Raw genomic sequence first — 20,959 nt, 5'->3', positions numbered from 1 at the left:
TGCCCTTGAGCATTAGGCACCAAATGTTATCGGACAAATTCTACATTCAAGGCATGGCCATTATGGACAGTTCCGTCTATCAAAGTAGAGACTGCATTTATCGACTGTGGACTGCATCCCACAGAAGGAATAAAATGCCAGCCGTTTGTGCCAGCTTTGACACTTGGTCATCTGCCACACATTCTATACGGCGTTCAGCGCATCTACCTGTTTTGAATACGATCTTCAAACGCTCTGCTCCCAGATCCCAGTCCATTAGTTAAGTACAACCTGGCTGGACAGTACTAATGTCAACGTTGGCTTCAGCCGTCTCTTTGAAGCACAATGGCCGGGTTTTCTCTGTGTATATACCGATGGCTCCAAAAGTCTGCAAGAAGAATGTATAGGATGCGCTTTTTTCTGCCCTCAGATCCAGATCCGCAAAACCTTCAAACTGCCTACGAGCATTTCTATTTTTTCGGCGGAGACAGTGGCAGTTTTGGAAGCACTTAAGTTTGTCTCTAGCACTTCCTTCCCCAAGATATTGATAGTATCTGACTCGCAAAGCGTTCTTAAAAGCATTCAGTACAGTTGATGGAACAAAACAACCAACAGTTATATCTTGGATGTGATATCTGAATATATTCGCAGCACACGCACGGGCCGGTAGATCGATTTGTTGTGGGTACCTCCCTACTCTGGTATCCTCTATAATAATGAAGTTGATGCATTAGCCAAACAAGCGGCAACCTTAGGCACCGTCCTGGATCTGCACCTTCCTTATACAGACTACTTACGTGAAGTCAAGGATCACGCAAGACAACAATAGCAGGAAATGTGGAACGTTTCTCAGCAGACAAAAGGCGATTACTACGCAGTGCTACAACCTCGGATTCCTTCACAGCCGTGGTTCATGAGGACACATCTGGACCGATCCACGATTTCTACCATCGTAAGACTCCGCTTCAGTCATGCCTCTTTCCCAAAACATCTACATCGGATCAACGTTTACAGTTCACCAGCATGTGAGTGTGATCCTGAGTAGGAAGCTGATGTCAACCACATCTTATTTATGTGCCCCAAATTTGACTGTGAAGGGTTGGTCTTTCTGAAGACATTGCTGAGTATGGGCTACCATCTTCCTCAATCAGCTTCTTCTCTTATGTGTACTAAAGACGTTGTCTATATAAAGTGATAGTTAACTTCATCAAGAGTACTGGTTACAATTTGTAGGTTTTAATGGTGTCCGTAAATTATAAATATGTTTTGCTGATGAAGATATTTCAGAATTGGTGCGAATTGTAAGCCAAGACACTTTTAATTATTTTCCAGTTCAATTCAATTCAATTTTTAAAACATTATGTACAAAACTGTAACAGTTAAGTTTTTTATGCTTGTAAATATGCATTTCTGTATTTGTTTATTCAATTATCAGTACATCGTCACTATGAGTTGCCGATGGCTAAATTGAGTACACACTCACAGGCCAAATAAACAAAAAAGTTGACAATGGAGTCCAAAGTATTGTTGCCTATTATGAAGCCAGTTCCAAGGCGCGATATGTTTTTCATAATTTTCTCCCTACCTTTCCTTTGTATATTCTGAAGCCAAAAGAATCAAAATTGTTTTTATCCGTGAATCTGAATTCTTTATGAAAATTTAGTGTTTCTTGAGGTTGTCTGTAAGATTTTTTTTAATTTTCCGGTTTTTAGAAGAGAATATACGTTGAAAGTAGCTGTGTTACTTGGTTTTCTATACTTTGTCTTGCTCTAGGTTCCAAGACGCACCGACCCATCTCCGTGTAATCCTGCAGACTCCCCAGAATCCCGCTATCTGCTTGCACACTTTGGTGCGCTGGACTGACCACTTGGGCTAGTTTGTTTCACATAACACTCTTTCACGATTTACACTAATGAGCGAAAACACTGTAACCATCTACGTCAAAACTTATTGGTTCACTTCTGCAACGCAATTCAGCAGTGATACTGTGTGCCCTGAGCTCGACAAGTACTTGATAGGTTTCCAGAGGTTTATGGCACCAGATTGCAGCAAGTCACACACTTCCTGTAATTTACGGGCGCTTGGTTTGTGGGCAGGGAGCGGGCTCCCAATAACGTCGCATTTTGGTTGAATTGAATTCAATATGCCGGATTTGATGGCCAACATATCAACGTCAGTTCACAATCAGGCTTCACAAACAAGCACGATTCTGGCCTCGTGACAGTGACAGTTATCCTGCTGGAAGAAGCCACCGCTGTTGGGGAAGACATCAGGCACATCGGGCTGCAGGTGTTCCCTGGTAGTGCTCACATAGTTCACAGCTCTCACGGTGCCTTCGATTTCTACCGCAGGTCCCATGGAAGTGCAGGTGAGTGTCCACCACAACATAATACTGGTCCCACCGGCCTGCGTCCATAGCGCGCTGCATGTTTCGCCTGGAGGACGCCGTATCTGGACAATACCATCGACCTGGTTTAACGATGAACGGGATTCATTTGTATTTTAACTAAAGTTCAGTCTTGATCACCACACTTATGTCTCAATAACATAGATGGCCGGTTTCGGTTATATTCATGTAACCATCTTCAGACCCATGGCTTCCTTGGAGGATGGTAGGCGGAGCTCTCCTCAGCTGCTAGGAAGTCAACTGATCAAGACTGAACTTTAAATAAAATTTAATACTCTATTGACCACTGTTTCCAAAAATGTTTACCAAAATTGTACAGGACTTATTTGACCAGGCGATACGATTCCTTTGTACCGCGGTCCAATCTAAATGACCCCTTGCCCACTAATCATAACTGACGATGTTGCTGGCTCAACATGGGAATACGTAGGGTCCTCTACTGCTGAAAACCACATTCAGCACTGTGCACTGAAGGATGTTCTGCAAAACACTTGTGCCTGCGCTGACACTCTACTCTATTGTCTGACTTGCCACACATCGCCACCTGCCCTCCTTGAGAGAACAGGCAAGCGTTCGATCCACATCAGGTATGGACGTCCGACTTCTTCTCGCCTACTCGTGGTTTCAGCCACTTCCTGCAGACGCTCACGACAGTAGCACGAGAACAGCCGCCCACCTCCTCTGTTTTACGAGGTGCTCGCTCCCAGGCACTGGGCCACAGCACAAAGACGTTTAAGTCGGCAGGTCTCCGCATTTTCACCGCTTATCACCGCTAGAATGAATCTCCATTCGTCCCTGCTCCACTCATTGTGGTGTGCGTACTGTATGACCTTCAGTACACACACCATCAGATTATTTGACTTATCGCTCTAACGAAGTAGGCGAGTGTCAGCAATATTTCTCGTGGTCTTATCGTGGCGTGCTTATCTTCTGCCGTTAGGTCAGACGATAGAAATGCCACTTGCACACTTAAAGTAGCAGATTGACGGTGACCAACTTTAAACAGAACTTGATTAATTTTCACACACATTTATTAAAATAATAACAAGCATAAAAATTACTTAACTTGCTTCTGGATGCTATTTACAATTGAAAATCTGAAGTTCCTTTGGTATTGGTACGTTAATCTTATTCTCACATATATCTCTGATACTTGACAAAAATGTCTATACATTTATCTTCATGGCTATGTATAGGAATATGGTAATCTTATTGGGCGCAGACTGAAACTTGACTATAGACTGGTACAGACAAATGTAGAACTCCTACCGACTGGTACAGACTAATGCAGACTGATACAGACGGGTGCAGACAAATGCAGACTGACTAATCGGTGGTCTCTACATTCGTTATAATACCTCGCGCGTTCATCTATCAATGCGCGAGTGTGATCCGCGAGGAGAAAAGGTTCTACGTTAGCAGAAATCTCATTGGCTGCGTTACATATTAATACGCGGATCGGCAGAAGCAGAATTTGGTCTGTCTCTATGGCAGCGCCATCTCGTAGTGCAGAAACGGACGAGTGCTGTGCCTGCGCTGTTGTGCTTAGCGGGGCGCGCTGTAGTGGGAAAGTTGTGTATGCGCTGACTATGTGGAACTACGTACACAACACTCATATACTTCTCTTACCATATCACGTGCCCTGAGCCCCACCGGCCAGCATACAACGTCGCAGTGGACAGTGGTTATAATTTTCATGATTGTATAACATTATGTATGGGGTGGCTCTTATAGTTAGATCCACTGGTCTACAAAAACGGTTGTTAGCGCTGGAGGTTTTTGTCAGCCGCCCCTAACCTGTGGAACAGACTCCTTTGGGGTTTGATTTCTGTGCTGCTGTGCATGTACTATTTTATTTCCCACCTACTCTGCATATCAGCAGAGCCTTTCCCTATAGGCCACCTCGGGACGCACGCTGTAGGGGAATAAGGGTTCCGACAGTTGTGAGGAGCGGCATTTGTGAGGAGACCCAGCCGAACAGGCAGCGGGCGGTCTACAGCAACACCAAACAAGTAGCACACCGCAGTTCAGTACCGCATCGTCACATCATTGCCCTCACACAGCAGTGCAAAACGATCGCTGCAGCACATGAGGCAAAAAGCGTGGGATCTACACAAGATCGGACCGATGCTGCAGGAATATTTCTGCAAGAACATCATTTCCTAATGAGTGATGGGAGCAAATTTTTTCTAGAAGATGACGACAGAGGACCAAATGATAGGATACTGATGCTCCCAGCGAAAGAGGAAATTCCTGTTTAACAGACTTCAATTCGTTCTTTGCCGATGGAACGTTCAAAAGCTCCAGCAAGCAGTAATTTATTGTTCATGCCTATATTTCTAGTTCTGAGGAGGAAACAAACAGTTCCAACCGTGTACGCCATGCTACCCAATGAAAAGCAAGAAACATACGATCGATTTTTCACAGCTGTTAAGAGCAACGTACCTGGATGGAATCCTATAGTTATCATGATGGATTTTAAAGCTGCAATCATCTAATCAGTAACACATTTGTTTCCTGATGCAAAGATTAATGGCTGCAACTACCATTTCAATCAGTGCTTGTGGGGGCGAGTGCAGAATGGCGGTCTTGTTGCTGCCTACAAGGAAAACGAAGAAATTCGTTTTCACAAAAGATTGTGTTCCGTTGGATTGTTTGGGGGAAGAGACCAAACAGTGAGGTCATCGGTCTCATCGGATTAGGGAAGGACGGGGAAGGAAGTCGGCGTGCCTTTTCAAAGGAACCATCCCGGCATTTTCCTGAAGCGATTTATGGAAATCACGGAAAACCTAAACCAGGATGGCCGGACGCGGGATTGAACCGTCGTCCTCCCGACTGCGAGTCCAGTGTGCTAACCGCGATTGTGTTCCGCTTTGGCTCACATTCCCCTGGACATGTTAGATGATGGGTCTCTATGCATTGAGCAGAGCATGCCAGATAATGAAAAACTGCAGGATTTTTACGACTATTTTGTTGGGCAATAGCTGGATTATGAGGACATGCCAAGAGATATATGGAACTGCGCAGGAAGATGTCACCGCACCAACAATGTTTCAGAAGGATGGAATATGAGGATAAATACATTAATTTCGAAGGTTCATCCAAATTATTACTACTTAGAAAAAATTCTTAGAGAAGACGCAGAATATCATGGTCACCAATTTGACTAACTAGTTTTAAATCTAGGTGGGAAAAGAAGAAAGAAGTCCACAATTAAGACATATGTTTTTAAGACCTTTACAAGACTCCAAGTTGACGGCAATATAAAATCATTTCTTACTTGCGTGGCCTATGCACAGAAATTACAATGAAAAGGAAATGGCTGAAGCTGCAGCAACACTTGTAAATATTTAAAAGGGATTCAGTTCACGATGATAGCCCTATTGTAAAAAATTGTAAATAAATAATGATACTGTAAATATTGTAAATAAATATAATGCGGGACGAAGAGAGACTACCTCCTCGTGGTGTTCCCTGGAAACGACACAAAGTCGGCTAAATATCTCTGGCAAATTGTAAAAGATTCACTAATGAAGTCTGAAAAGTCATAGGTTTTCTAACAATCGCTATCAGCATTTTTGTGTAGAGAATTTTAGAAACAATGTCTGCTTGAGTGGACGATGAATACATCTCGTTTGAATACATAAATTGCATTCCTTAACGCTAATTACTGGCGGGACTCACTTTAGACGTCAGTACACTTCCCTGCGTGGTACGGGAACATTGAGGTTTATTTCGAAATAATTGAAGAAAAAGTTTCTACAGAGAACCAAATTCTTTAGTTGGCTCCTCGTAATATATTGTAAAACGTTGCCACTCCTATCATATCAAATTTTGGCTGAAGGGCTAAAAGATGAAAAACATTTTCGGTTTCTATAGTTTCTGTAAAATGCATCGTTAAGTGTGAGGTTGGGCGAAAATTATGCCCTATGTAAGATTAATCAGGACAAAAATTCCAATGGAAACGGTCTTACGCATAAGTGTGCTGCAACTAATGGTTGACATGATATCGTGGTGGCAAAATCAGGTCCGTTTTCTAATTTGACAAGGACACTCTTCCTTGGCCAAAAAAATCTGAAATTATGTAAGCTGGCTGCACTGGAGGAGTGCGGATGTCCCTCGGCAGCTGCCCGGGCCGGCACGAGCCGAGCGCTCAGCCACACCAGGCGGCAGCAGGCAGCGGCCGAGCACGAAGTGGCGCACACGCTGTGCCGGTCCGTCAGCATCCCTGTTGTCCCACAAGTGTCGCCACATTCCAGTTTCTCACAAGTGTCGCTTCTCACAAGTGTCCACAACTCGGGGAATAAACCCACCATCCTCACCCCAACCGGGGGACATTGAGAAACTAATGTATCAATATTTGTTTTTATCACTGCCTGCCTGATTTGACAGTAACACATTGAACATTAATGATGTAATGTCGTGTGACGAGGGCCTCCCGTCGGGTAGACCGTTCACCTGGTGCATGTCTTTAGAGTTGACGCCACTTCGGCTACTTGCGCCTCGATGGTGATGAAGTGATGATGATTAGGACAATAGTAGATAGTGTCGGAAGTTCGATGCGGCTTTTCGCGGATGATGCTGTAGTATACAGAGAAGTTGTAGCATTAGAAAATTGAAGCGAAATGCAGGAAGATCTGCAGCGGATAGGCACTTGGTGCACCGAGTGGCAACTGACCCTTAACATAGGCAAGTGTAATGTATTGCGAATACATAAAAAGAAGGATCCTTTATTGTATGATTATATGGTAGCGGAACAAACACTGGTAGCAGTTACATCTGTAAAATATCTGGGAGTATGCGTGCGGAACGATTTGAAGTGGAATAAAATTAATTGTTGGTAAGGCCGGTACCAGGTTGAGATTCATTGGGAGAGTCCTTAGAAAATGTAGTCCATCAACAAAGGAGGTGGCTTACAAAACACTCGTTCGACCTATACTTGAGTATTGCTCATCAGTGTGGGATCCGTACCAGATCGGGTTGACAGAGGAGATAGATAAGATCCAAATAAGAGAGGCGCGTTTCGTCACAGGGTTATTTGGTAACCGTAATAGCGTTACGGAGATGTTTAGCAAACTCAAGTGGCAGACCGTGCAAGAGAGGCGCTCTGCATCGCGGTGTAGCTTGCTCGCCAGGTTTCGAGAGGGTGCGTTTCTGGATGAGGTATCGAATATATTGCTTCTCCCTACTTATACCTCCCGAGGAGATCACGAATGTAAAACTAGAGAGATTCAAGCGCGCACGGAGGCTTTCAGACAGTCGTTCTCCCAGCGAACCATACGCGACTGGAACAGAAAAGGGAGGTAATGACAGTGGCACGAAAAGTGCCCTCTGCCACACACAGTTGGGTGGTTTGCGGAGTATAAATGTAGATGTAGATGTAGACAACACCTAGTCCCTGAGCGGAGAAAACCTCCGGCCCAGCCGGGAAATGAACCTGGGCCCTTTGGATTGACATTCTGTCACGCAGACCACTCAGCTACCGGGGGCAGACATTGAACATTAACAATAAGTAATTCATGATACATAGGAAGCTAGTCCGTGGGCTATCAAATGGAGAAGTTTAACTGAATTAAAGTTAGTCTTTTCTTGCCTGGCGTGCCAGGTAACATGCCTCGATTGTTACGACCAGACTGCCAAATACTGTTCATTGCTCTGCTACTGCGTTCAGTGCGTGCCGCCGTATGCTGTACCAACAAATGCAATACTCTATTTAATTTCGTTTCTTGATCTTAGAACTTGGCCACATTCTGTATTATTTTACGGGCCTTACTGTGTACACCAATCCTATGAGCCATAATTGAAATTATCGGTAATGACTGACCTTCACTTAGTGTTTCCCATCTTCCGTCATAATTTGACCATCGCTGTCTACTGCTGGTTCGCGTCGGTTGACAATAATTCCCAGACGATGAATTCCGACCAGAGACAGTGGTCAAGCTGTTGCCGCCAGACAGTACAGTGCAACCACGTTATAAAGAACTTTTTCTAATGAGGGTAAGGCATGAGCATGATGGCCGCTGCGTGGTGACGAAGGCAGTCTGCTATTGCAGAAATTGCACACGAAAGCAAAGAGATTTTTCAAATGTAGTTCTTATTTGTAACAATCGATAAAAAATCAAATTAATGCTTTTATAACAGAATTATGGTACAGTTAGCAAATGTTGACAGTAGTTGCAATCCACATGAACATTTCTAACTTCCACCGACTTTTAGTGATCGGAACTACGGTGGAAAAGGTTCTTCATGACAACCGGCAGAGAAACAACACAAAATTTCCTTGTATTCCCATAAATGAATTTCATTATACGTCTCTAAATCTCTAGTTTCACAGTTGTGTCTGAAGTAGCGGCAACAAAAAAGACCAACGCTTCTGACGTATAGGCCTGTTATAATAACGAGAGTCTGCGGGCTCAGGTTCAGCACGACCGGTGATGTTCAGAACGTGATGGACCAATGGGAGAATAGCATCGTGTGGCGCGAGTTTCAGCTGGAAATATTCATTTTTTTTTTTTTTTTTACAGATTGTGGGATAGATGCTCACGTTTTAGCCGTATTGCTACCCACTTTGGGCAGCACGGCTGCCGGTTGAACACTCCAGTTTCGGAGTTTAAGTCTTCATAAATAAATTTCTGTTGGGCCACTGTTTTTACTCTGTTCAAAAATATGTTGACAGCAACCTTAAGACTTAAATGAAATATAAATACAAATATCTCAGACCAGTTACATTTTTTTTTTTTTCAAGGAACTAGTATTAGAGCTTTCTGGACTCATTTTCAGATGAGAAATTCAGAAATTTATATACGCATATTTTGTCACGATGCTGGGCTCTGAAACTTTCTTCGATCTGACAAGAAGATAGGAAACTTACCTAGGCTTTGTGTGTCAGCTAAATGGCACGTTGTGCTGAAGAATGAATTTATACACTACCGGCCATTAAAATTGCTACACCAAGAAGAAATGCAGATGATAAACGAGTATTCATTGGACAAATATATTATTCTAGAACTGACATGTGATTACATTTTCACGCAATTTGGGTGCATCGATCCTCACAAATCAGTACCCAGAACAACCACCTCTGGCTGTAATAACGGCCTTGATACGCCTGGGCATTGAGTCAAACAGAGCTTGGATGGCGTCTACAGGTACAGCTGCCTATGCAGCTTCAACCCGATTCCACAGTTCATCAGGAGTAGTCACTGGCGTGTTGTGACGAATCAGTGGCTCGGCCACCATTGACCAGACGTTTTCAATTGGTGAGAGATCTGGAGAATGTGCTGGCCAGGGCAGCAGTCGAACATTTTCTGTATCCAGAAAGACCCGTACAGGACCTGCAAGATGGGGTCGTGCATTATCCTGCTGAAATGTAGGGTTTCGCCGGGATGAAGGGTAAAGTCACGGGTCGTAACACATCTGAAATGTAACGTCCACTGTTCAAAGTGCCGCCAATGTAAACAAGATGTGACCGAAACGTTTAACCAATGGCACCCCATACCATCACGCCGGGTGATACGCCAGTATGGCGATGAGGAATAAACGCTTCCAATGTGCGTTCACCGCTATGTCGCCAAACACGGACGCGACCATCATGATACTGTAAACAGAACCTGGATTCATCCGGAAAAATGACGTTTTGCCATTCGTGCATCCAGATGCGTCGTTGAGTACACCATCGCAGGCGCTCCTGTCTGTGATGCAGCGTCAAGGGTAACCGCAGCCGTGGTCTCCGAGCTGATAGTCCATGCGGCTGCATACATCGTCGAACTGTTCGTGCAGATGGTTGTTGTCTTGCAAACATCCCCATCTGTTGACTCAGGGATCGAGGCGTGACTGCACGATCCGTTAGAGCCATGTGGTTAAGATGCCTGTCATCTCGACTGATTGTGATACAAGGCCGTTGGGATCCAGTACGGCGTTCCGTATTACCCTTCTGAAACCAACGATACCATATTGTGCTAACAGTCATTGGATCTCGACAAACGCGAGTAGCAGTGTAGCGATACGATAAACCGCAATCGCGATGGGCTACAATCCGACCTTTATCAAAGTCAGAAACGTTATGGTACGCATTTCTCCTCCTTACACGAGGCGTCACAACAACGTTTCAGCAGGCAACGGTGGTCAACTGCTGTTTGTGTATTAGAAATGGTTGGAAACTTTCCTCACGTCAGCACATCGTAGGTTTCGCCACCGGCGCCAACCTTGTGTGAATGCTCTGAAAAGCTAATCATTTGCATATCACAGCATCTTCTACCTGTCGGTTAAATTTCGCGTCTGTAGCACTTCATCTTCGCAGTGTAGCAATTTTAATGACCGGTAGTGTACTTACTGCTTTAGTAAGAGATCAGTGTTGTCTGTCTTATGTTACATTTAATATAGTCACAGGGTAGTACAGTATCCATAAAGAATATCTTAGAATTAATGTTTTTTGGTTTTATTTTACAGTTAACGTGAGCACTGCAATACAATATTATTTCATGTTGTTAAATCCTTTCAATAAAATCTACTTCCTTGAGTTCTTTGTACATTGCCAAGATACCTCCCCGCGAGATCAGTCGAATACGTCCGATGTAAAGTGATAAAAGACGGAATGCCAAGTGCGTCGGCGCAGGTCGTGGTCAGCCTGCATAGCGCGGAATTGGCCGCCTCCGCGGCGGACGGGGCGCCTCGGCGCTGCTGTCACTTTGGCCGGGCCGCGCCGCTGCAGCGATGGCCCCCGGCGCCGTCATTTGTCACACGGCGGCCGCCACGCCACCTCGGAAACCGTTCCCGCCGTCTTTCGAGAGCCGCATGTTCACCCTGTGTGGGCGTGGCGGCTTCTGATTCCGTTCTACCTAGCGCGAGGGACAGCATACGGAGTAATGGCGTCCGGCTGTCTCCGGTTTCAAGAGGTTTCAGTAAAATAGTGTTTCATTTCTTTAGAAATATATTTTCCACGCTCTCATTGGAGAATTTCTTTGAAAGGTCACAATTTAGCTGATACGTAGACATCACGCACAAATATAATAGTATATTTCCATTTCTTTCTCCATCTATAGTACTACGCCTTACTTTGAATACTAACTATCGACGTACGGTACACCTTATAATGCCTTTTCCCAGAATTGTAATCGACTCTTATTTCCACCATTAACAACAACTTATTAATTTCTCTAACGTGGTTTTTCTGTGGTAAATTTCAAAAAGGTTTGTTTGGAAATTGAAGAATCGAAGTATTTAAGATACGATTCTACAGAAGGATGCTGAAAATTTTGCGGATTAGGATAGGAATTGGAGAGATTCTAAGAAGGCTCAGCGAGGGAAGGAATATGATCAAGACAGTAACTAGAAGAAGGGCAGGCCATGTTATAAAACATCATGAAATATCTTCCGCAGTGCTACAAGGCCTCAAGATGGGTTCAAAACCTAAGTCTAAAAAGTAAAATTAAAAGTCACGTATTCTCACGTCGCACCGAAAATTTATCTGCAGATATTGTTGTGAAATAGTTACTCTACAATTTCCTAATGATATCCAGTTCTCCTATTAGAAAACATTCAAATGTTTCTGCATAATTTTGGATGAGCGCCTAAAATGTGAAGAACAAATTCTTGCAGAATACAGGAAATCTTCCTTTTGTCAGCATGGAATCTAAAAAAGATATTTCCACCACAAATCACACAAAAATAGCCCAGGCCCTCTTGCGGTATGATACACGTGTAGCATCCAGTTGTTTCATCAGTACAGTACTCCCAGTGCTCAGTTATTCCACGTGATGTTCTCTCGTTCTGTTCACTTCATCGATTTCTTACTCACTGTCTCCTCGGTATTTCTCCTCAAATATCACCATACCAGGATGGATACATGCAGCACCTTACCTGTACCATTGAGCAACACTAATTCTTTTTCGATCTCATCCATTTAAGCCGTAAGACTGTGGAGTAAACAATCCTGTAACTTACATGTTATCCAAAGCCACTCCTCCACTTCTCTGTCTGTCGACTTCCTAACCCCACTTCTATATGTCAATTTTCTCGTTTCCCCTCCCTCTGCCCATTTTATCCTCCCTCCTCTCGCTATCCATCTCTCCCTCCCAACATACTCGTTGCTGAGCTGTGGCCTCCCCACACACATAGCCACTGGATTGCATTTTGATACAACCCACACAACACACCAGTCATGTAGGGCAGCGTAGATGTCAGCATTTACTAACACTTTTACATTCATCCCCATCCCTACAGAAGGTATGTGGTATCGAACCTCTCAGTACTTCTTTCCAAACAATAAGTATTATGTGTACCAAATTTGGTTGAAATCGATCCAGTGGTTTAAGACGAGTTACAGATATTGCTCTAGGGCTAAACAAATTGTAATGGTGAATCAATCAGGATGTCTGCCTCTAATTTCGTCAAGTGAAGTGAATAGAGTCATAGAGGGTAAAAATTATACTAGAGGACTGATTGGAAAATATTCAACCAATAATTCACGATTTTGATGGTAGGTCCTATTCTAAGAATAAAAAACAAAAGGAGCTTCAGGGAGCAGTTGTTGTTGTTGTGGTCTCCAGTCCAGAGGTTGGTTTGCTGCAGCTCTCGATGCTACTCTATCCTGTGCACCCTTCTTCATCTCCCAGTACCTACTGCAACCGACATCTTTCTGAATCTGCTTACTGTAATCATCTCTTGGTCTCCCTCTACGATTTTTACCCTCCACGCTGCCCTCCAATACTAAATTGGTGAACCCTTGATGCCTCAGAACATATCCTACCAACCGATCCCTTCTTCTAGTCAAGTTGTCCCACAAACTTCTCTTCTCCCCAATCCTATTCAGTACTTTCTCATTATTTATGTGATCTACCCATCCAATCTTCAGCATTGTTCTGTAGCACCACATTTCGAAAGCTTATATTCTCTTCTTGTCCATACTATTTATCGTCTCTAGGCGCGCAGTCCGGAACCGTGCGACTGCTACGGTCGCAGGTTCGAATCCTGCCTCGGGCATGGATGTGTGTGATGTCCTTAGGTTAGTTAGGTTTAAGTAGTTCTAAGTTCTAGGGGACTAATGACCACAGCAGTTGAGTCCCACAGTGCTCAGAGCCATTTGAACCATTTTATTTATCGTCCATCTTTCACTTCCATACATGGCTACACTCCATACAAATACTTTCAGAAACGACTTTCTGACACTTAAATCTATACTCCATGTTAACAAATTTCTCTTCTTCAGAAATGCTTTCCTTGCCATTGCCAGTCCACATTTTATATCCTCTCTACTTCGACCATCATCAGTTATTTTGTTCCCCAAATAGCAAAACTCATTTACTACTTCAAGCGTCTCATTTGCTAATCTAATTCCCGCAACATCAACCCAGATAACGGTAGTGATGCTATATGACTATGTTTTGCAAATATTTTACAGATTACCCAATCGCTATGATATGCATCCCTACTGATACCAAGGAAACATATGTATTCAAAAGTAAACATTTCTGGAATATGAAGTATGGTAATAATTCATATGACGAACTGCAACCTAGCTGCATTTCCTAATGAATAATATTTAATGAAAACTGACGAATTTTGTTCTGTTCAAAGCAAATTTCATTTCAATAGAAATTCATGTAGATACACAAGTTCCCTTAGACCTCGGACATTGTGTGTCGTATTTGAACTGCATCTTAACCGAAACACGTTTTCACAGTTAGAAATACCACATCGGAACCTGTACTCTACAAGGCATCTTACTTTATATGGAAGAGGGCATGACTGTCATATCTCTGTTACGTTCACGAATGACGCGTCGGGAGAACGTCTGTCCGCACGGCCTCGTATGTTCTCAAATTTTTCTGACTTTTCCGACGTGGTTATTTTGCTAGCTATAAGTCGATGGGAATAACGTGCTGCCTCACACTTGGCTCTCAGAATTTTAGCATTAAATGTCTCCGTTATGCACGATTTCTTTCTTGCAGCGTCTGCCACTAGAGTTCGTGAAGCTTCTCTATAACGCTCTCGCCCCTACTAAAAGATCCCGTGATCTTCACATTTTCCGCACCTCTGCTCTTTATCCTACCGAATGACGGCCCCAGATCGACGAGAAATACCTTCGCGGCTGACTGACATTTCTTAGGATGCCTCCAGTGAGTCCCAGTTTGGCAGCTCCCTTTTTCTGTAGTTAGTTTTATGTGCTCATTGCACTGTAGATCTCCTGGGATGGTTACTTCCAGGCATTTTACGACTATTAATTTTTCCATTGGCTATCCAACAACAGTGTAACATAACGATAACTGCTCTTTGCTCTTGTTAATGAACAGTACTTTACATTTACATTAACTGCCAGTCCCTGCAAAAAGCGTGAATCCTGTTCATATGACGCCTCATTTCTCTTCAGTTTTCTCAAGTTGCAACTTTCCTCTATAGACAATGAGGCGTAGTAAAGTTAGCTATGGAAAGCGCGCCGCAGCGCGTAGCGTGAAGCAGTCGCCCTCCGTTTTCTGGGGGTGGCGCCGTTGTCGCAATTGAAGGCTTCGGTGTCTCCCTCTAACGGGAAAGGGGAAAAGTGGGCTGTTCGCGTGGGTTTAAGAGGTGGCTGTATGGGCTCTCGTGGAGCGTTGGCAGTCGGGGTATCAAGAAGGACTTCTCTGTCGGGGCTAGAGGGACAGCACGCAGACCGCGGCATCAGCGTAAGCGACGCGAGCAGCGGCTCCGTGGTATGGGGCGTTAACTGCTCGTCGCGAAAAGAATCTTCCAGAGCGTGGGTCCGCGAGGGGCCTAATTTGCACCTCGGCCGTATGCTGTCGACCGGAGAGGAGGTTCTGAAAATCGGAGCGCCTTCCTGCGTCCGTTGAAACGGCTGGCAGCGGGCGGCTCGGCAGAGCATTTGGAGGCGCTGCTTTGGTTCAGTCCTGGGAGTCGTAACGCACCAGAAGTTGAGTAATGGTTGTTAACAGATTTTATGAAGTTTAATGGAATTCAATAAGCTTATTCTTGTTAATTATACCAGCCGTATATTTTGGAGGTTTCCCGCCATTCATTCTCGTCTGCCCACCCACGGGAAGGTGGTAATTTTAGAACGGGTGGTCCGTTTGTCCCCTTTTGAGGACGAAAGGGGGAGGGGGGAGTCAGAGTAAATCTGTGGCTCGGATTGCTTCTTTCCCCTCCCAGCTTACCTACGGGTTTATTCGACTGTTAGCCTCTGCCATGTCTGTGGAAGTCTAAGGCACCAATGATTGTGCTGTTTAAAATGCAAGGCACGGAGACCTGACCCATTCTCTCGTCTGCCTTAACTAGTATTACTGGATTCACGTGTAAAAGGTACTCTAAGAAAGAAGAAAAATTCCTTTTGCCTCGTGGTGAGAACTAGTCAATTGCATAACGAATTCCTGTTCATCTGGGAGCTGTAACTTACGTAAATTTGTGTTTTTGTATATTTGGCTATGATTAATCAAGGTTGTTAACGTACGCCGTAGTGGATGTTTTATATTGTTTTTAGTCAGCAAAAACTGTTGTGTTTTTCCAATTCAATACCTTTTAAGGCTTTTACTCAACGTGCTTATGTGTTTTATACAGGTAGTTGATTATTAGTGTGTTTACTTGCCATGCAAACGTTCGCCATTTCATTACGGGTAGAAATTGTTGCCTTGAAAGGAGAATGTTGTAAAAGTTTGCAAGTCCTACCTGGCAACCTTGTGTGATTGCCGTAAGTTAACTGGCAGGAATTTGTAAAATTCGTTTTTTTATATATTTTGGAAATGTTAATGTTATTAACTGTGAGTACCCCCCCCCCCCCCCTCCCGTGTGCATGACTCATGTGTTTTAGTTTTTCTATTTTGAGAACTTGTGTAAATAGGATTGTCTTTATATGTTGCAGACAAGTTATATTCTGCGCCATTTAATGAATGGAGTGAAATTCACCTGTAGTTTAGCTGAGCTTGAAATATTATACAGCGTCGCGTTGTAGACGTTAAACTGCTTGCCTGTACTTGCCTTTTACTGGAGTGAATTTTTTAAATAATAATTTAATGTTCTTCTCCTATCGTAAATTGTGACTTATTCGTTAAATGATTGTTGTTGTTTTTTTTGGGGGGGGAGGGTTCTCATGGAGTTAATTTGATGATTTCGCCACGTTAATTACATATTCAGTTCTTTCATTCTATAAGCGAGTAAGTTCTGAATCTAGTTACGAAACTAGTTCTATAATCCGTAAAGTCGTAGTTAGCTAAGCGACAGTCCGGAAACGCATTTGGGGATGTCGGTGAACACAGCGTAAAATTTGACTTCCCTCTGGACCGTACTTCTCTAGTAGTTTACTGACTGCGCCTGTTTCCAAGTGAACCAACTATTCGTATTGTTCTTGGGTGCAGTCGTTTGGTGAAACACGGTATTTCGACTGCGTACCTTTGCCGTAACCTTCAGGTGATACCGACAGAAGGAGAGTTTTTGCTGCGTCCCTGACAATACAGAGAATACATTCCGCATTAAATCAAGCCAAAAATTAGATATCTCGTGTCTGTTGATCACTTTGGATTTCTTAGTAGTATAGTTGAAAAGCAATAGAGATGGAAGACATCAAGCGATGCAGTTATGTCTCCGTTTGTACACTGAACCACAGGCGTTCAGCAGCTGGACGGCAGTGGGGTCCGCCTCCCTGCTCGCCATGTATAGTTCGCAAGAAATTTGGAAATACTTGTTTTGAATGTCTATCAGTACAGAAAAGAGTTTCTGTACTTCTTAGGTAGTTTCTGTACTAATACAGCACGCCAGAGGAACGGGGAAAACGTTGCACCTCGGAAGTTTAAAAGATGTACTAAGCAACGTTAACTATACCACATTAATCTTCCACCATGGATCCCGCGGAGAGTGGTTTTTGGGATATGGAAAGACACCAAACATGCTCATGTATTTATGTGTAATACTTAACATTGCAAATGATGCACCACACTGCTAAAAGTTTAAGAGCTTTGTGGAGGTAATGTACAGTGAAGTAGGAGTTTCTCAACAGAGATTTCATTCAGCCTTAGACTCAACCAAATTATCAACATGACATTCAGTGTGCTCTACCAGGTTACAGAACGCACGTGTGTCATGTACTAACGTTAACCACTTGAAGTATTTGCCGAGGTTTTCACAATTTTTTGAGAAAATGCAAATACTTGTGGTGACAACGGACATATATGATCTCTGCAAGATGTTCTAGAAATAGCCAGGTATAGTTATTATATTATGCTTCTGTATTCCCAGACTATTTTCTCCAAAAATATTCCATAACTCATTAGTGTCTGTAAACGAGCAGAGTAAACTATTTTCTCAGTATAATCTCTCAGGTTTTCTCGGTTGGTGTTTTTTCGAGTTTTTACCTGAGTTCTTCACTCTCCTTTTGTGTACGGTATTTCGATGACCCATCCAGCCATCTTCTTCAGCGCATTAAAATGACGACTGGGTCACTCGTTTAAACATCTTGCACAAAAAAAGGAATCACCTACTCAGCTAAACACTCGAAAGGACGTCAATGGCTTATTTTTAAATCACTCATAGCAGCAGTAATACGTACTGCAGACGTAGCTGCAGTGACATGCTTCATTAATTCTATTCTAATTTGTTTTGCAAAGAAGGTTGTGATCTTCTGAAGTCCTAAAATCTTAACACTTTTACTGTTTGAATTTCATTGAATGAGAAACCTACTTTCATAGCTTCTGAAGTTCTATAAGAAATACTGAACTTTGCGTACTTAGTCTTGTCTAAATTCATTGATGATCCATTTACCCTGAAGCACCTGTTGATGTTTCCAAATATTTCGTTCGCTGCTTTTCCAGTAAGTGGACTAAGTGATGACGTTTATCCTAGAGCTATTACGTTTACCACTAGACTAGCACTGCGTTGACGGTAGGCTCCATTCAAGGAATTCTTGAGCGGAGATGGTTTCCTCTGCACAGTCTAACAGTAACCTCAGGTGGTAGGGATGAAACCTAAAACTGACGATGATGTTGGCTGATAACGGATTATCATGTCTCAGGGAATTGTACATGAGTAGCTTGGATAACGAGCAGAAGTCGCTGCATTGTCCTCTCGATGCATCCCCACGCAACACAGAACTCTAGCAAACTGCGTTGGCGAGGGATTGGACGGGCAGCGTGTTCTCAGATAGGAAGAGAATCCAACACACTGCCTTTCTACCCAAACACTGACTGCTACTGTGAAATGGTGGTGGGCCCCTCGCAACAAGAGGCGCAGATGGCTTAGCGTAACGGTGATCCACGACTATGTCCGCCAACACACAGCTCAGCAATCAACACATTTTCTGCAAGAGTTGCCCTGGCCGGTGTGTGGCTACTTACTCTGTGATTCTGATCTTTCTTCCACGTATTGGATTCTGGCAACCGAAGAAACATCTGCCCAGTAAAAATTTTTAGAGACGAAAACTGTCACAAATCAGCCCAAATTCGAAGTGTCAAACTTCCACGACACAGAAAAAGAAGAGCTGATGACAGTAGGGAGCGCACCTCAATTTCAGAGCTAAATATATTGATAAGTAGCTCGGAAATTGCAGCATCGCTTCCAATAAATTTTTCCAGTGTACAATTATTTACTTCGTTTAAAGTTAATTTCTGAATAACACTGATATCTGCAAGGAGCTTTTAGTAAGTCATCCAACACATCTGTTTCCTGAAAGCAGATTGGTTTTATTGAAGATTGCAATACACCTTATTATTCACCGCTCACATGGCTACAAAACCCTGTTTGACAACATAACCACCGTTCAATCCCTCGGCCTTACGCCGCCTTACTCCGATGGGCTGTATTCCCTCACGGTACGACTCTAATGGTCGACCAAGGGGTCAACGTCTTGTTGCATCAATAAACTCCCCAACTTCCACATACCCCTTCCTGCGGAGTGTATTCTTCTTCGGATCAACCAGACGGTAGCCGGAAGGTGCGACATCCGTTAAATGAAGGACAGTCCAATGAAGTTTTGTGCGCTCCTTTCGGGTGGGCAGATTTGTGCGAAGTCTTGCGCTCCCATGGAGAGAGAGAAGCTCGTTTGCATTTTTGTGGCGACTAATAAGCTGAAGTCATTTCTTCAGTTTCCTGATGGTAGCGTAGGAAGCGTCATAGTTGATCGTTGCACCATGATGGAGGACGAAGAAGTCCCAGGAGGTCGTCGCCATGACTTTACCGACTGAAAAAGAGGCAGTGGACTTTCTCCTCGGAGAGGTTGCGTGACACCAGTCGGTGGATTGTCGTTTCGTTGCCGATTCAAAGTGATGAACCCAAGTTTCACGATGGCAGACAAAAAAACTGTCACGATCAGCCTCGTAAAGCACAAGCAATTCCCCACAGATGATCCTTCGTTGCTCTTCTGGTCTTCCGTTAGGCAGCGGGGAACCCAGCGGGCTTACACCTTTCAGTATCCCAAATATGGACGTGTATGTCAGCACTATCATCACAGACGTCAAGTAGCGAAGTGTTTGATGGTGATCCGTTGATCACCCCGAACAAGAAGGAATGACGACACCTGTGTGCGGCCGGCCAGTAAGCGGGAGTTTGCGCGACCTTGGTGGCAGACGCCTCGACCAACGACTTACCGTGCTTTTGTTCACTGCAAGGTCTTCGTAGACATTCTGCAAGTGCCTGTCAGTGTCTGCCACACTCTGGATTTCCACCAAAGAAACTCAATGACAGCTCTCGGTTTGTAATGCACCTCTGTTGCAGACGTCACTTTCGAAGGCTACGTATAAGGCCACCACCTATCGTAACTTTATGAAACTATAGGGGCTGAAGCAGGAATAATCTACGATGTACCACAACAAATTCTGCATTTTTCAACTGAAGATAGCCGAGAAAAAATGTGTTGCCGTACTCATTGAACATACTGCAACAATCGAGGAAGATCCAGCAATATTGAAAAAAACTGGTTCAAATGGCTCTGAGCACTATGGGACTTAACTTCTGAGGTCATCAGTCCCCTAGAACTTAGAACTACTTAAACCTAACCAACCTAAGGACATCACACACATCCATTCCCGAGGCAGGATTCGAACCTGCGACCGTAGCAGTCCCGCGGTTCCGGACTCAGAGACTGAACCGCTAGACCACCGCGGCCGGCTTTCTTAAGTGGAATACAAACGACTGAAATGCGAAGTGCAATTCTTTTTTTTTTTTTTAAGTTGATCAGACTGTACCGCCTAGAACCGCTCGGCCACCACGGCCGGCTAGCAATATTGAATCTCACTAGAAAATGCAAAGTCCATAATATATGTCAACAAATGGGAAGTGCTAGAAAATGCCACACACAGTGACCACAACGCCATATTCAACCCCCCCCCCCCCCCCACACATACACACACACAAACTTCACAGCAACAAAACAACGACGTCTCCTAAACAAGGCTGACTGGCAAAAATTCAGGGACGTGGTTGAAAAATTTTCCCGACATGCAGTCAATGGTAGCATAGGCTATAAAGCACACATTCTGATCGACCTGCTTGAAAAATCACAACAATTAGCTATCCCAAAGACCGACTGTGCACCGAAACAAAAACTCCCCTGGTCCTCTGAGGTAACAAAAATAAGGAATGACGCTAGAGACAAAATGAAAT

The sequence above is a fragment of the Schistocerca gregaria genome, chromosome 7 (assembly GCF_023897955.1).
Source record: "Schistocerca gregaria isolate iqSchGreg1 chromosome 7, iqSchGreg1.2, whole genome shotgun sequence".
Lineage (NCBI taxonomy): Eukaryota > Metazoa > Arthropoda > Insecta > Orthoptera > Acrididae > Schistocerca > Schistocerca gregaria.
The sequence above is the reverse complement of the archived record's forward strand: the minus strand, read 5'-3'. Positions refer to the sequence as shown.